General features: G+C 37.1%; 1 protein-coding gene across 4 annotated transcripts in view; it reads right to left on the bottom strand.

Moving 5' to 3' along the window:
• LOC122396185 overlaps nt 1-18674 on the bottom strand; it is a 128705-nt gene that overhangs the window by 17187 nt on the left and 92844 nt on the right. For 2 of the 4 annotated variants that reach the window (XR_006259017.1, XM_043394361.1), the window contains exon 1: nt 4285-5087. The exons of the other annotated variants lie outside the window; for them this stretch is intronic. The gene's annotated coding sequence lies outside the window, so the exon portion shown is untranslated. Of the gene's footprint in view, nt 1-4284; nt 5088-18674 lie in introns of those variants that run through there. 4 annotated transcript variants of the gene reach the window in all.

Raw genomic sequence — 18674 nt, 5'->3', positions numbered from 1 at the left:
ATCATCCTTTCAAATCTTTCCCCTCTCACTTTATCGTCAACGTTAATAACCTGCCGGCAATTTCTCGACGAAAAGAAGGCGAACGCGAGAAACAAAAGAAAAGCAAAGGATGCACGCGACTGCATCCTGCTTTAACGCCCATTGTGCTAATAACCGCTAACAAAGCTTCCGTTTCCCCATTCCCATCCGCGATTAGCGTCTCAGGATTGTTGCGCCCGCTAGAGATCGTATCGACGCCCAATGCGTGGCTAGATTTTCTATAACGGATCCATTATCCCTTGCACCTGCCTTTTCCAAACTGGTGTCCATTAAAAAAAGATGTAGTAGGTGGCCGGGGAGGAAGGAGATCGGTGATATATCAAGTACCGCGTGGTTAACCTTAAAACTGCTTTATTTCGAGCTGCGACACGGGACACGACCGAACTGGCCATCGCTGGCGTCTGATCGCAGCGCCCTCACCTCGATCTACCGAACCAACGCTAATTTCCGTTACTACGCTAGTCATACACCATAAAGAAAAGAAAATAACAAAAACTACATCGTGTAATAATTTAATTTTACTAAGCTTTCAACCCAAATGACAAATTAATAATTTTACTTGATTCTCTTCCAATTTGATATTTCAAAGATCCTTTAATGATTCCAATTTGTAATTTAATCACTTTCAATTACTAATTTTGCAGTCGGTTCTCGCAGAGTTCCTGCAACCCATCATACATCGATCAAAGTAATCGTATTAATCGCAAAACGTATCGATTTATTTTTAACGATCAGCAAATATAACAAACGCGTGCAAACACGTTGGAACACGGTAACCGAAGTCCAATAAACGTAACAGAATGAAAATTGGCAGCCCTGGCGCGGAAAGACCGGCTCCGTTCTCTCGATCGGTTATAAACGGCGTGCAGATTTTTAACGAAAGAAAGTTGAGGCGCAAGTTGTAACATGGCCGCGGACAAATGGCAATTACAGTGGCTCTGCCTTCTGTCGTCGATCGTTATTTGTTTCCTTTTTACGACGCTGCCGCCCGTTATCTCTTCGACAAACAAAAATCCGTTTTCTACTGTACGACGATACCGTTCGCCGTTATTGTTAATGTATCATTGTTCCGTGACGAGCGCGTCTCCGCCGCGATCCGTGAACCTGCAGTTAATAAATTGCCGAGGGAAAATGGTGGAACGCGCGCCAACTGGAAAACTATTTGCTCGATGCGAGATTTCCCATTACGAAACTGTTGGAAAAATTTAGCAATTCACAGTCCAGGAAAGGGAATTATTTAACAAACAAAATTACTGCGCGTTGAATGTTAAGTTCGATTAAAAAATGGTAAAAAAGAATTGTGTAAGTTATTTACCTGTGAATACAGGGTACAACTAAATATGGCGCGTTGGATTTAAAAACTAATAAATGAACAAAGGACGATACAGAACTTCCTCGAATTGCAGTATAGAAAATTATTGAATATAAACAGTGGATATTGCTCCACATAAAAATGGCACGTTAGATTTAAAAGTAATAAGTAAATACGATGCACAACTTCCTTGGCCAGCAGAGGCATTATTATGGCGCAGAAAATTATTCCTGTAAATACTCAACTCTAAATAAAAATGGCACTTTAGATCCACGTTAGATAAAGATATGGTAAATAAATGGTAACAAAGGCAATAAATAAGGACGATGAAGTGTACCTCAATTAATAGAAGCGTTATTTAATACAGAAAATAATTACACGACGAATACTTGATACCAATCCGACTGAGAATGGCGCATTAGATTTTCATTAGATTTTAAAATTGTACACGAATGTTAACGCGTAATAGAGGCAATAAATTAGGATGGCGGAGAACTTCCTCGACCGATGGAAGCATTATTTAACACAGAGGATTGTTACACAACCATGAATAGTAAATATTAATTTAATTGCGAAATGGCGTATTCGTTTTTCATCGAGTTTCGAACTGTTAGAAGAAATTGGTAACAAGCGATGGAGACGACAAGTTAAGACGACGAAGAACTTCCTCGACTGCTGGCTAATGCAATTATACGATCTATTAAAGCGATATAACCAATAGTTCGAGGCTTGTACACTTTATGCAGGGCGACCTGTTCGAAACAAACCACTCATCCCCTCCATTTTTGATCAATCAAACAAATGTTTTCTCACACCTGAACTAAATTTTAAACCAATTGTAACAAATACTTTCGATTTGAACAATTTTATACATTATTTGAAACGACGTGCTCCAAACGAAACGGTTCACTTAATTATCTCTTTTAGTTACGACGATACAAACAACGGTTTCTTCTCAATTAAAGAAAATTACATGGAAGCTGAAATGGCACTCTCGAATTAAACATAGGTATCGATTATACAGGGTGCCCCACGTGACACTTTTCACGATTTTTCAAGTACTTGCGATGATCTGAGAAAAAAATATTTTAGATGAAAGCTGATCAGTTTTTGATTGGCTATACATTGCAATAAAAAAAAGTTCAAAATTTGTTTTTATATAATAATAAAATATATTATACAATAATAATAAAACAAATTTCGAACTTTTTGTTATTGCAATGTATATGCAATCAAAAACTGATCAACTTTTGTCTGAAATATTTTTTTGTCAGATTATTGCAAGTACTTGAAAAATCGTGAAATAGTTGCGTGGGGCATCCCGTATGAGTCTTCCTCGGTAAAAGGATTTTTAAACGTAATAATTATATAAAAATACATAATTAAGAACTGAAAGAAATCTTTTTACTGTGGAGAACTCGTATTAAAATTGAAGGCGTTATAATAAATAATAAAAAATGATCAGTGTCCTGTACGTTCTTTTTCATAGACAGGGGATTTTGCGATTGTATTTTGCAGTATTTCCATCGATCATTTTCCTAATTACCTCGAAATGCTCACTGGGATAGCTTCATTACCAGAGACTATAATGGGGTAATTAGGGTCTGAGGGAGAGCCTGGAGCCGACTATAATGTACGCCTTTGAGGTATTGTCCTTATCAGCGCTCTGTCAACGATAAACTACAATCTACTTCCATCCCGGGTCTCTGACACTGCCTAACGCCTTCTTCCGCCGCGAAGTGCTTCGAACCTGCTCAAAAAACCATACTAAATGAAGATCGTTTGCAAGGAAAATTACTTCCAGTCAACGAAGTACCAAAAGACTGTTATTTAACCGGTACAATTCTTATCGTACTGTTGCATTTGCTACAACGAGAGAAGTAAAAAAGAAACGAGACAGTAACCGTCGAGCAAAAGGAGGAAGAAACGTTGTTCTCGATAGAACGAAATGCTGATATTCTTGGCGAAAGAAAATGACTGAAACTCGCAAGGAAAGCGTCCATGAACGATCTACTTATGGTTATGCAACCTTCCATGCATGGAGGTTTACCTCGCAAGGACGCACGTGCGTCCGTTCACTACCGTTCGAATACCATCGAGAGCAAGTCGACCGTTGGAAGTCGAGATAGTGCTCATCGTGTTTTCCTAGAAGGAGAAGGAGCTGTTCATGTCTGGAAACAGCCATTTCTGCCATAACGCGATTGCGAAGTCTGAACAAGCTTGCAAAACTTGCTTTCCAACAATTGAGTTCCAAGAGAAATTGCCTGAGACGCTATTAGCATGAAAAACACGACAAAGTGGTATTACGTTCGGTCGAACTTTTCCAATGTTTAAAATTCCAGTCGAATTTGAGTTAAATTAATATTGAGATAAATATAAAATTCGAGTCGAATTTTAATAACTTTAAATTTACTTCCTTTAATCCACGTTATCCAATTTTTAAGTTTTTAACAGTTGTCCTTGGCTGTTTGAAAATTGGTAAATGTGATTAATATTAAATTTTCAATATCCAAAAATTTGAGTTGAATTTTACTAACTTTAAATTTACTTCCTTTTAGAATCCACGTTATTATCCAATTTTTAAGTTTTTAACAGTTGTTTTTGACTGTTTGAAAATTGGTAAATGTGATTAATATTAAATTTCCAATATCCAAAAATTCGAGTTGAGTTTGAATAACTTTAAATTTACGTCCTTTTAGAATCCACATTGTTATCCAATTTTTAAGTTTTTAACAGTTGTCTGACTGTTTGAAATGTACGGTACGAGCATTCTAGAAATTAAAAAAATACATAGTTGAAATATTTGCGAGTAGAATAAAAGCGTTACGAACGAAATGGAATGAAAGTCAATCGTTGTTGGAAATTTTGAAACGAAAAGTATAATGGCAAAAATGACTGTTCCAGGGCGAGAAATACCTATGATCGAAGATTACCTGTATGTCGAATGTTCCATTTACGACTCCGCGACGTTTATCGACTTTCTGACAAAACGACGATTCCCCCGTCTATATTTACATCGACGTTATTCATTTCCTTGGCTTCGTTAATGTAATTCGACTCCCTTATAATCTCTAACCGATATCAGTTCGTGATATTTATATTGTGTCGATGATTCTTAAATTGCCTTCGGAGTCTGAACTTTTTCCCACTTAAAATACATATCGACGAACGTACGATCACATCGAGAAACAGTTCACCGTTTCTTGTCGTCTTTTACTAATCAAAACATTCTTTCAAATCACAGTCGACGAGTCGACAAAAAAAAAAAACAAAAAAAAACCCGCGAAACTCGCGCCCTTCGCAAACGATCGATTTCTCGCGCGTTATCGACCGAGGAGTGTTGTTTGGAGGCAAGCGTCCCCTGTTCGAAACTTAACCTGTCACTTTCGTCGCACATTTCTCGCACTCGCGACTTTACGATCCCTCGCCGTTCAACGTGATCCTTTTTACGAGCTGTCGACGAGCGTGTCTCGTACACACGATCGATCCTCGCAACGCCAGTCGACACTCTTTTCCTCGAACCTCTCCATGCCTCTCCGTTTCCTCGCGGTTCGCGATTTTCGTTCTCTACGCCGCCACGTTTCCCCGCCGCGCCGTTTCTCACAGTGTCCAGCCACGGAACAACGTACTCTCATGACACGCGAACGTCGCGTAATTTTTCACAGCCGTAATCGACGAAGATCCGTCGATGGAAACACGATTCCGTGCGGAGAGCGACAACAGCGATGTGGCATTGCTGGCGGATACACATGGAACGCGACCCTCGGCGGTGCGTCCGAACAAACAGCTGCCGTCTATCCCCTCCACCTGGACGCCCCCATCGTTCCAGCCAGCGATAGGTTCGATCGCGTTACGAGTAAACAAACAAGAAACTCATCGCCACAGAAATTCGCAAATTTCCTTTTCACACATACTCTGAGCAAATAACAATTTCTGGTGCACCCCTCGTATCAATTAACATAATTTTTGTCTCTTATTTTATAATTATACAACGTTAATTTTTTTAAACCACAATTTAAGAAATTACTTATTTTAATCTGTTTTTTTTTTTATAATTGTTTAACAAAAGTAATCATGACAATTGTAATTTATAATCGTTCGATGATTGATTATATTTCATTTCACTGAAAATTAGAATATTTGAACTGGTTATCAGGTAATTGCACCCTAATCGATGGGACGTTTTTCTAACCTAGATAACGTAAAGAGATATCGACTGTTATCTCCATAATTAAATATTATCACCGTTTTAGAATCAAATCTAACCCTCTTGTTCCGTAGATAACGTCGAATGTAAAATCGAATAATTACTGAACGCTTAACGAACAATTTATAAACATTGAAATTTCAAATTTTTAAATCGATCGATATTTCTGAGTTTATGTTCAACTCGACGCCGTCACTAGTTCCGGTATTCGCGGTTCGAAGGTAGGTAACCTTCTCCAGGACTACTTTTTATCAATGAATGGAGTTCCGATTGATAATCGAACGATTTTTACTCGGTGGAAAGTAAATTTTGAGATTTCACGAACGAGCTCGAAAATGTTAAGACCATCGTTCGTTTTGTATTCATGAAACTTGCATTTTAAGTCATGGCATTTTACCAAATCTCGATCACCGTATTTGCATTGGTTATCTATAGATTTGTTTACCGTTAGAGAAAATTGGAAATTCAAATGGCGAGTCGAGGAAGCCAAACTATTACATCATGCGATTTTCTTTTCCTCGTGTTTTCATGTATTAATACATATAACGCGAGAGAAAGGTCTTGTTGCATTTCTATCGTATTAAATAACCATAGGTTTCAATGTTCGATTTTTCCTAGAGTTCACCATTTTCTATCGTTACGTTAAACACTTGTTCCTTGTATTTTCCGTTAACTATAACTCCACATTATTTGTTTTACTTTAACACTAAATTTGACGGATGTTTGATTCCACATGTAAAATTGCAGAACGCGTAAATATTATTTTTTAACAACTCATGTTGAATTTGATCGATGCAATGGCACGAATACATATTCTAATTAAAAAAAAAATCGCACTGTAAGGTAATCTAGTGTTAAATTACCAACTACGATATGAAAATATTTTTCCTATCTCGTACGCTTAATCATAATTAATATTTCCATAAATGGCCAGGTATCGATATTTTCGAAGCGCGAATAGATTTCTAATTTTTCAGTATTTTCGATATCATAATACATAATATACTGTTTAACATGTGCCAACTACCTATTGGCGAGTTACTTTGAAAGATCGACAGAAAATGAATTTTATGCATAGAAATTAAACGTTTCGTATTTCCATGCAAATAAAACCTGTACGCGTTCCCGTTTCCGTGCTCGTCGATGTTTTCTCTACGTTTTCCCAATACTTTTAATAGACTCGATTGCCGTTAAAACATTTTCACTCGGCAATAGTCGCTGGTTGCAATCATCTTTCCAGCAAGATTCTGCCTACGACAGGTACTGTTACTTTTGCTCGCGCAATAACGACACCCAGCAGTTTTCACGAGTGGGGCCCATTAACGTCCCACGAGTCACGCCAAGATGGTAACTTTTCTTACGGGCGGAAAATGAGGGTTCGAGAGGCCAGCAACCATGATTTCTACACGTCTCGCCAAGTATACCTGGATCGTGGGCAGGTACATATATCCTCCGGTGCACAAAGCTGAGCCTCGAATGACACGTTTCCGGTGACTCGTGTAACACGTGGCGCGATCGTTCGCGGACTTTTTAAAGAAGCCACTCGCGTGTCAATAGTCGTCCATTGTATCCAAGCAACCTCGCGAGGAATGTTGACACCGGTTTTCAAAGAAAACGCGAACACTGAAAAGTCCACCTGAACGAATTACCTCGTAAATACGATCGCGTTACACCGCTGTCCGACCATTCCGGTCGACCAAACGCGAAACAAAGACACGCAGTGGTATTTTCATTATCATTCTCTGACAAAAGTATAATATAAATTCTCTCGAATAAATGGCGTCTGAAAAATTCCGAGTTTCAACGGGGAAATACAATTATTCGATTTATTTTTTTATTCGTTAAGTATTTTCAAGGTTAACTTTGTTTCTTTAGAATGGTAAAGTATAGTTTTGTTAGCAGATTTGTTATAGAGGATATTCGGCCATCCCTGGGGAAAAATTTCACGGGAGATTCTAGACTTCTAACTTCGTTAAAAAGTTATTAAAAAATTAAATTAAAAAATTTCGAATCGTTCTAGAAAAATTATATTTAGTTACAGGGGTCAATGACAATCATTTTTGATGAATAGACATATACCGGAATTCCTACGCACTTTCGAGAAAAAAATTCGAGAAGGTGTGACATTTTTCGACAAAATTAAAAAATTTACAATCGTTCTAGAAAAATTATATTTTGTTATAGGAGTCAATTAGAACCATTTTTGGTGAATAGATATATACTGGAATTCCTACTCACTTTCGAGAAAAAAATTCGAGTAGGTGTGTGAAATTTTTTGAAAAAATTAAGATTTCAAATCGTTCTGAAAAAATTATTTTCGGCTGCGGGGGTAAATTACAATCATTTTTGGTGAATGGACATACCCCCGAAATCCTGCGCATTTTCGAGAAAAAAATTCAGAACGAGCGGAAAATTAATCATTAATAACTTTTTAACGAAGCTTTCATCAACAAATTGGTATTCTTGATTTATGTCTTATTTTGGCTTCTAGAATCTCCCATTAAAATTTTTATGAAATAGATTCCAAAATATTGTTGAATAATTTGCAATATTATTTTCAATTAGAAACAATTCTAAGAAAACTAAAATTTTACTGTGTATATCTCTATGTAAAATTGTATGTTTTTGTAAGACTCCTATTTCTCAAGTCCATAAGATTATAGCAATTTTAATTTGAATTTTTCTCATGAAAGCTTAAGAGAACAATTTTTTGGAAAACCTTGATTTACGAAGGGATGAAAATGATTTGTAAAAAGTTGAGTATCTGTAAATATCCCGACGTGATAAACTAGAAGACCAGAATCAGGGAAAGTTGCTCGCCTCGTTAGGTGAAACTTCGCGAGAAAAGCTGTTCATTGTTCGATGAGGATTTCATTTCCACTCTTTTGGATGCATAAAGAACAATGCACGGTTCTGTTCGCGTGTGAGAGAACGCGTCCCTGTGAATCAATTTCCATGATGATTCTAATCGAAAAGAAGACTTCCACTCGTTGCAAACCTATACTCGAGTTTGAATAACAGAATTTTGAGAAAAATGCAAATCCTTGGCAGACCTTGTCATCTGTTCGTTAAACGTTCAATAAAAATTAAATTTTATAAATAACATTTGTGTCTGTCGATCACCAACGAGTTTTTAATTAAGTATCTTTTCTTTTTTACTTATAAAAATCGATATCGTGTTCCTCGTTTCTGTTGGTTAATTGCGAGAACATGCTGCAATTAAGGTCCCTCGAACGAAGGATTCCAAAAATATGGTGGAACGCGAGACAATGTGGGTGTACACGGGCGCGATTTACGAAATATATTTCCCAGTGGCGCGCTGGAAAATGCACACCGCTGCCAGGAAATTGCAAGTTCGTCGACGTGGACATCCTGTAACGTATTTACGTGATAAAGGCGGCCACGCCCATGGATCTAAATCTTCACAATATACGTTACGTAACCAGCCACACACGTGATTTTATCGAAAATCTTTAGAAACCTTTCGATTCTCTGCGAACCTGAAACCCAGATACTCTTCGAAACCATTTCCAACACGAATAATATTATAATTTAATTTGAAAAAAATAAGGTTACCCTTCGAATAATTTTAAAAGCGTTCAACAAATAAAAAATAAATAAGAAACTAAGAAACATTTACATTTAACGCGTTGTACTCGAGACACTTGGGTTTAAAGTTTTCAAATGAATAATGAGCTACGAATTTTCGTTCGAACCGGGATTAATATCGATTTAAAAAGCTCGTTTAACAAAGAGCCGAAACGTAATATGTATTTGATATCACAAAGACTACGATAATTGAAAAACGGCGCGCGGTAAATTCGAAATAATTCACGTTCGGTTGTTTCTCATCGGTAAATTTAATTAAAATTTCTTATTCCGCGTTCGTGATGTTTTCCCGCAGCTCGACGAGCAACCTGATCGCGTTACCGCGGAAGAAGACGTAACCCCGCGCCTCGGCATATTAATTGCCGTGAGATCTAATTATGTTAAGTATTGTTCATTAAACGAGAGATTTAAGCGTGAAAATTTTAACTCCGCCTTAGAATTTTTTTCCCCGCCTCTTAACAGACAGTAATCAATTTCCCGATAGAAAGTAAACTTTCCACGCGAGGAAGTTTACGTTGAATTTATAAGATAACAAAATACAGTGTATTACCATTCAATATTTATATGGTATATACACTGTACTGAGTAAAAAAGCTTTAGTAAACATAGATCGAAAGATCAACCGTTTTTGAGATATAAACATTTCTGTTTGCTAGGATCATGATCGACTTGCAATTAATTTCTTATTTAAACTTCTTGGTGAATACATTACCTCAGTACTTTTTTTTTGAACACCCTGTATATTATCTTCCAAGTAAATAATATTACATCGAGTCGGTTGTTCGAATAAAAGTTTATTCAGTTCGCGAAAGTGAGAAAAAATATGTTAAACGGACGATAAGTTTTTGGTCCCCCTCGACTCGTTTCGTCCGCCATTTTGTGCAATCCGCGAGGAATTCTGCCGGACATTATGCAGTCGGATAAATATGGAATCGCGGACGATTCTGGAAAAATCAAGGCGTAGAAATAAGTGGAAGGTGGTCGAAGAAAGGGAAAGAGAGAGGGATGAAGGGAGCAAGGGAGGATAATGCGTTTTCCCCAACTAGAAAGGTAACTTATGCGCGAGTAGCTCGTGTCTGCATTATGCGCTCGCATTCAACACTTCTCGGAAGCGTTAATATTTCCAGCGTGAAATATGCGCCGACATTGTTCAGGCTCGAACAAAATATAATTAATCGAACAGTAGCTTCGGATGTGCTAAAATATTAAAAAGTTTAATATCATTTAATGTATAATAGATCAATAACACGGAATAATTTGTAAATTCTATTTCCCTCAGATTGTTTAATAAACTTTATTAAGATATTACACGATATAAAACCTAATAACGTTTCCTCCAACGCGTGACGTTTAATAAATGACTAATTTTTTATTAATTCAAGATCTTATTTTTAGTGAAATTAAATCAGTATTTTAAAGGATAAGCATAATGACTGTGCTTTCAGTCATTATACATGGACGAAATTGAACGATATTGCAAAACTGTCTCCGTTTCGAATTATGCGAGCGAACAGATGGGATCCGTGGAACGTGAATAATTTGGTCTCCGCGCGTTGTAAAATATAATTCCCTTTGTCCGTGGAACGTTGGCCAATATTTTTACCTGTCGAGTCGCGAAATATCGCGAATAATCGCCTCCCGGACGTATTTCGCGATTTTTCTAACAAAAAAAACGGTAACGAAGGTTCGATTACAGCGAGTCGAGAACGCGTTGGACGAGGCAAAGTTTCAAGGAGCACTGAAAAAAAACTTCTGACACAGAATTTGCATTAGTTCGTAAACATATTTCCATCCGTTTCGCGGATTGTCGCGGAAACAAAAAGTACCGCAGCCCGTAATTTCCCGTCGAATGGAATTGGAACGCAACTTGTTCGTAATAATATTATTACGGCTTGAAATTTACAGGGTTTATACGTGTTTGCAATTGCTTTCGAAACAATCGCCAACTATGGGGATTCGTACGACGAAAACTTTCGGCATTGTTCAAGTTGTTTCGTTACGAACAAATTATAGTAATACCTCTGCGTCACTTCGAATGATCGAATACGCGTTTCATGGAAAACTTGCATTCCAGAATGATACGAACACTGTGGCTAAATAAACTGCAATCTCACCGCGTCGAGATGTCAAGACCTCTTTGACAAATTTATTATCCAATCTTTTATTTAAAGAAAATTGAAATAACAAAACTGGAAGTTGTTTAGAAGTATTCAGAATATAAGAAATTAACGTGCAAGAGTCAGACATTATTGGGTCAATAGTAATCCTCGCAAGACTGAAGGGAATAAACTACTTGCTTATCTCAAGCTTGCTCAAGGCGGAAGATGTGCATTAATTATAATACTAATTAATTATAATATGGACCATCACATCAATACCAACGAGAAAAGTACCTAAAGAGGATCCTCAAGGATGGAGTGAACATGTCTTGTTCTAATACAGTGTAAATTTGTTGAAGCATATTATATAACCTACTATAATTTGTTAAATTTGTAATTTATATACAGTTGTTACTCGCATTCGTACACTATAATGGTGATCCACTATAAATTGAAAGGAAACAACTTGTGTGTTATGGGTTTTCTTACGAATTCTTTCAATTTAATTTTTACCAAATATTGTTTATTAATACTGTGTTATTTCTACTAATGGAGTAGTTTTTTTTAACATTATCACAGTGTACAATTTATTATTATTTTTAATAATATTAACAGTATGAAATTAATTATTATTTTAAATAGTATAAACACAGTATTAGAAATCAACAATACGTGGTTTTTTTCCTCAAGCGGTAACCCATCCCTGTTGTACTGCACGCGGACCAATGATGCTGCACTTTGATGATCGGACAAGAGTTGATGTTTTCAACACGCTACGATCGCTGATAACTATTGTTGTTAATTTTAACCCTTAAATGTCTCGATATATGAAAATTTATACCAGTTTTGGCAGCTCAATTCGTAAGAAACAAGCTTCTTTTCATTTCTAGTAAATTATCATTACAGAGCACGAATATATATCAAAGAAAACAAGATGGCGACAGTTTCTTTGCTAGAATCGGAATGTTTACCACTATGGTCGTTTTAAATCGTGCTTTTTTCGTTTCGTATTAGACGAAATCGACTGGCAGGATAATTTCCACGCTCCTAGGTAATCCTGAACTCGAGGCTGTCCGGATCGTCCGCGTGACAAGCTTGATCTTAAAATACGCGTGGCAGGTATATTTTCGCGATCTCGCGCCGTGTCGTTCGTTGCTCCTGACAGATGAACCGACGTCAATTCGTACGCGGAATCTAATGGACGATGTTTCGATAAACGAACGTTCCGATGACGTACGAAATCGATTCGACCGAGATCGGGCTGCAGAGGCTCGTCGAACGCGCAGAAATGCGTTTCTCAGTTAGCTAATGCACCATTCAACGATCATTTCGTAGAATCTTTCTAAACCTGCCGCTGAAATCTTTCAAATTTGGCGCCATTTGCGCTCAGTCGGTAACCGAATAATAAAAAAAATCTTTCGATCTATACAAAATTCTACGAATGTAAATATGTATGTTACCAACGTACGTGGCAACAAATTACTTTTTTACAACTTTTTTACGCTGTTCAAATGGAAAGCTAATTATTATATAGACATTTTCCACAATAAAAAATTACTTTCCATTTGAACGTTAAGAGCCACAGGAAACTTTTTGGCCAATCTAGTATTCGTAGAGGGGCATTTGTTACGTTTAAAAACGACACGATTCAGTTACCAATGTTACGTTTCGTAATTCGTCCGTTTCGCGGGTTATCGTCAATTCTTTTTTACGATGTCGATCATTCGACGGTAATGGTTTTTCCCAGCTTTTACACTGATGTGTACTCGTCATTAAACGTAGGTGTGTCCCACGACATACGGCCTGGTCGATAAAGCTTCCGCGCGGCTATTCGTTTCCGCGTTGTCGATTATAAAATGCACCGTGCATCGGGCGAATTTAGCGCATGCGAACTCGTAGTCGCAACTGTTACGCGATATTTTCTGTTAAAAGCAGCCGCGATCTATTACGATGTTCCCGTGACAACAAGCACCTCGATATTATACAATTTCTACGCAAATACGCGGATAATAACTGTTTATTCTCGTTAGTTAATCAAGCTAATATTTACCTTTTAATTGCAAATCGAAGGCTTCCCCGCGCCGTGTCGACGTTTCGTATCCTCGATATTACGAGCTATAACGTCACGATCCTTCTCCCGTACTCCAACATAATCACTCACGCGTTCACTTGTTTCGTAGAATCGACCGATTTAAAACCGTATCGCAGAACAACGACCAACAGTCTTTTAAATAAATATTAATTCTCAGGTGTAAACTCTGACAGAATACTAATCACCGGTTCATCGGTTCCACGAATGTATCACGCTCGCGATGACGCAGCGAACAGCCACGTACATAATGCATTTTTTATGCGACTGCTGTCTTGATTCACTCTCGTTATGCAGTAATTATCATGCTTCTGCTATGCCGATCACAATTGTCTTCTGCGTCAACAAAATGGAGTTACTTTAACGTTCAGTCGATCGTTGATGGTACTAAATATCGTTAAGATAATCTCAAACGTTTATATCAATTATATTAATACGTTTCTATTTATATTTTAATTATTACATTTACTATATGCACGTTTCATTTTAAATATGTATTTAGTGAAATTGTTAAATGAAATAAGATTTTTTACAGTATTTTCATACTTGCTTAAAGATAAATATTTACTCTTTCGTAACACTTTCATTTGCACGTTAAAGAAAAATGGCGACAGTTACTGAGCTCAGAATCGATAATTTAGGAGATTTAAATATTATACCGTGACAAAAGTGATGCAAAGATTGTTGTAAACAAATTCTGAAAATTTGACAATTTTTCCAACATCAATATATTTGAAATTATCTTAATTACATTTTAACGGTTCGGTTTGGTCGACGAAAGAATTCTCCACGTTCGAGCAAACGGTTTTAAATAGTCGTAACGATTGATTATCATTTTCCCTCAACCTTAAAATACATTTCTGCTGGCTGTTACTGGGAAACAGTGGTTCGAGAGCGAGTTTCGAGAAAAACAGTTCCCGGAAGGTATCTTTCGACGTCTACACATGCTTGGATCGCGAAGTTTTGGCGCGTAGCGTGATTTTCGGACACAGCTTCTATTATTTGACCGATCTATCAACGTCGATCCCGGGCACAGCATTTATTAGCGATGTTATTTCGAACAGTTCGCGCGCTCCCACGAAAACGAATCGATCGACGAAAGTCACCGCGCGTGGGATTACTTCCGCGAATGAAAATTCAACAAACTCTGCCCCGATGGAGCGATGACGACCAATATTATCGCGGGAAATCCATCAAAAGATCAATCTACCGTGTACCAAGGATCAATCCTATCGACGAAATTCAGCCGTCGTGATTCGTGTTCGATTTTTTAATTGCCACCGACGCTATACCGTTCGATCTTATTAAAATTTTCGCCTCCCGTTGCCGGTTCGATCTTCCAATTATCTGGTTCGACGTTGTTTCGTACGAATTTTTCATTTCTCTTCGATTCGATCATACTTGAACTCTCAAATTACGTAGATTTTTATTTAATGCTCGATCCTTTGTGTGCTTTGATATTTTTTCGTTACACGTGCCATTGTTATCTTTTTTGTTTCGTTTCGCGTTGGTCGCGTGGTCGTCTTGTATACGGTGTCAAAATATCACCGGTGACAATACGACATTTTTCACTCGATTGCGAATGGAGGAACGCGGGAGCTTCGAATGGGTCCTTACGACAGCGAGGAAGGACACCGACTGAAAGGAAGGCTTGCAACAGATGCATAGTACTGTTGGGCATCGGGCCATGACATCGGGGCAGGTGAGTTCGAATTTCGCTAAGCTCAGGGCCGTACGACGCCTTCGAAGGACAAAGGACGACTAAGGGCAACCATACAACGAACGCGTGATTCCGTAAAAATTAAATCCCCAAATGGAAACAAAGTGAAAACAAGAATAGAAAATCTATCGAGAAATATGCTATACAAATTAGACATTAAAATACAAACTATGACGTTCAAATGAAAATATAAATGTCAAACGAGTCGAAAAATTCGTTGAAAGATAAAATTGCAAATTAAACGTTAAAATAGAAAATCCATGGAAAATTTATGTTTCTTCTTAGATATTTCTGATCGATTAACAACTGTAATTAAATAGAATTTGTTTAATTCCCGCGCGATTAATTATTTATCCGTAAAAAGGAGGAATTCGGTAATAAGTGAGTAAAATTGCACCCTCGATGCATTTAATTTAATTCAATACTCGAATGTAAATTTAATTTATTCTACAAATTATCATTTCTATTAATTTAAATTGTTAATTGTAGAAGAACATATGTATTTATTCGGTTATAATTGGTAACGTTAATTCGTAGTAATTAGTGATTTATAGGTTGCTGATTATATATGTATTTTATTGTATTCAAAACGATAATACGATATCATGATTACCGAGTATGAACTATAAGCAATTTTACGAAGTGTTTTTTATTCGTATAATTTGATCCCTAAGGACCCTAATATAATATTTGTTATTACATCGAAGAAGAATTAAAACAAAGGGTTGACATAGTTCTGGATACATTGCCAGCCAAAGACCGTGTTTCTATTAAAAATCCATCGAGTCGAAATTCAACGAAGAAGATTGCTATGCACCAAGAGCGAAATTTGCACAGTAGGCGACGTTCGACAAAGGATTAACAAAAATTGGCACAAATTTGTATGGTACGTTGTTACCACAACAAAATGGATTATCGAAAAGCGGATAAAAGAGTCGTGAAGGCCACCTGCTTCTTACTTTACCACGTACCGGGTGACCCATACGAACTTCCCAACTTATCCTACTCCAATTTATTTCGATTACTGCGTACCTACGGATAACAACGGTTCAAGTTTGTTAAAAAGTTCCTGTCCCCTCCCCTGAGTGCCATATAATCGACGCTGGGAAGATTTACAAGCGATCGAGGACTGCGAGAAACGAGAAAATAAAGTTCCCATCGCGTGCGCCAATTCTCCACGTGTTTTACCAGCCTAGTTTACAGCCATCGAAAGGTAAAACGTTGGAAATCTTTTTCACCGGAGCCAAGCACACATTGATTTTACACAGAAAGTACCAACGATCCAAAAACTGATTATAAATTGAAATTGTGAAATCGTCTGATTTTGGTTTTGTAAATGCACGTATCGTGGTCACGAATTTTGGAGTTCCTTCAGGACACCCGGTACATCGATACCTGTAGTACAGGTGCCGCCCTTTTCCGGACTGTTTTTCTCCTAGTCTGTCACAGGAAGAAGGGTGGACGAGACCCTCGTAACGGAAAGTTTCAGGCTGCTCGCGTAATTGAATGCAGAATTTGAAAAGAACGGAAGACGAAAGATTATGGGAATGTGCAGTCGGATCTACGCGATCTACAATGTATATTTGAGATACTTATAACCACCATATCCCACGAATAGGTGTTATTAGCGATGGTATTGATTTATCAAGCAATTTTGGAAACAGTGAGATTTTGATTTGTCTGCTTAACCCCTTCGAAAACTGTGAATTTATTTACACAACGATGACACTATACAAAAGATATGATTTTCTCTCTTAGGCACGTCTTCCAACTCATATTTATTTTAATACTCTCTCTCTCGATCCTTGATTCATACTACCTGTTATAAACAACGTTCACTTCGCCATACTCACTTACAAAAATAAACACTAGGCCACGACATACAAATAAAGTTCACTTTTTTATCTATGATAACCATACTATCACAAAAACTCTATTCAGATTTTCATATATTATTATCATTTTCTCTAAAATACAATTCCAGTGAAATATAGCTCTTCAGTTTCGTAACGAAGGATGAATTTCAATATTTGTCACGGTAAAGAAAGGAAGGAAACAAGCTTGGATATTAGGGATTTAGTGATTACTTACCGGAAGGATGGAAAATCCCATAAAGAGATTGGAAAGATTATTCTATAGAAGGTTGGAAATATTATTGAAAGATATGAAGATGGAGGAGGAATAAAAAATAAATTGGGTCGCGGTAGGGAAGAAAGTTATTAATCTCGCCGGAGGAGCATTTTATAGTTCGAAAAGTTAAGGAGAATTCTGAAAAAGATCTTCAAGAAACATTTTAAAAATTTATGTTTGAAAACTGTGCAACGATCGGAGTTTACAAAAAATTTTCGAGTCTCTACAATGTTGGCGTAACATTTTTTTAAACTATCTCTAATTGTTCTAGTACTTCCTATATATTTTAATATTTAAACTTTAATGCACGAAAGTCAGCAGACTGGAAAGAAAATTCGTTTCATCGTACAGATAAGCCTTTAACGATGATAACTTGAACCAAGATCTTAGAAGTACACCTACACTTTTATAGAGTTTTTAACCGATTCTACGACCCATAAAAACACCAATTTACATAAATCTCAGTTTCAATGACCGTAAACGACATAACGTTTTCTTAAACTTTACACTCCTGGCGTGGAAATATCGCAGTTCGTATAATTCCGCGGGATAACATCGGTTTCTCGGTTGCATGCGACCAAACGCAACGATGAGACCATAAATTATAATTTAATAAAGGATACACGGGTTACAAAGAAAATCTGCGATGTTTATGGCCGCCTTTGTTGCTTAACAACGTCTTCAAAATGCAATTCGAAACGTTCGGCGCGTTAATTTTTCGACGATGCGCCGAGCTGCGATATAACTCTGCCTCCAGGAGCGTGGTTTATATATTCACCGGTTGTTTATAGCGCGTTAAAACGTCGCAATTCGTTTCGGAACGAACAACCGTTTTCCATTGCATAATATCTCGCGAAAAGAATTACGAGGAAAAGCAGCCGTAAAGAGCAATCGTAAAGTTACGCTGTTTCACGGGGAACGATTAAAAATTGAACGAAAACGTATTTCTATATCGTCGATGCGAACAATGTCTTCGAAAGTTTTAATAAACATTGGAATGTTTCGAACAAATCTCGAGGACGTTAAACTATATCAAAGAATGTCTTCGAACGACTTCAAACTTGTCGAAATGTGCAATTATAAGATACTAATAAGGAATAAAATGAGAGATTATGACAGTATAATCGATGTAAGAGTGGAATATAAGTGGTAAAATACTTTTGTACGATTTTACTCCTAATCTTCAAACATTTTCAAACTTATTAAGACACGAGATTTGCCTTTTAGTGTAATTTCTAAAGTATCGAATATTTTTGTATGAAAAAAATTGTGGATGTTCCTCGAATATGGATCTAAAGATACGCGTGGAAGTTTGATGCAAAAATATTTTACCGTTTCCTCCAAAAAATTCCAAAGAATCGCTGAAATATTACAAGAGAAAAAGTAACTTTACCGAACGAACGATGATGACAATGATGTTTCCATCGCTTCCCGCGATTCTCTTGCGAGAGTATGTTCCCACAGACTAT

This window comes from Colletes gigas, unplaced genomic scaffold (assembly GCF_013123115.1).
Source record: "Colletes gigas isolate AHSC1104 unplaced genomic scaffold, ASM1312311v1 Colletes_gigas_Sc00007, whole genome shotgun sequence".
NCBI classification, from domain to species: domain Eukaryota; kingdom Metazoa; phylum Arthropoda; class Insecta; order Hymenoptera; family Colletidae; genus Colletes; species Colletes gigas.
Note: the sequence above shows the minus strand (reverse complement) of the source record. Positions and strands in the feature narration are given on the sequence as shown.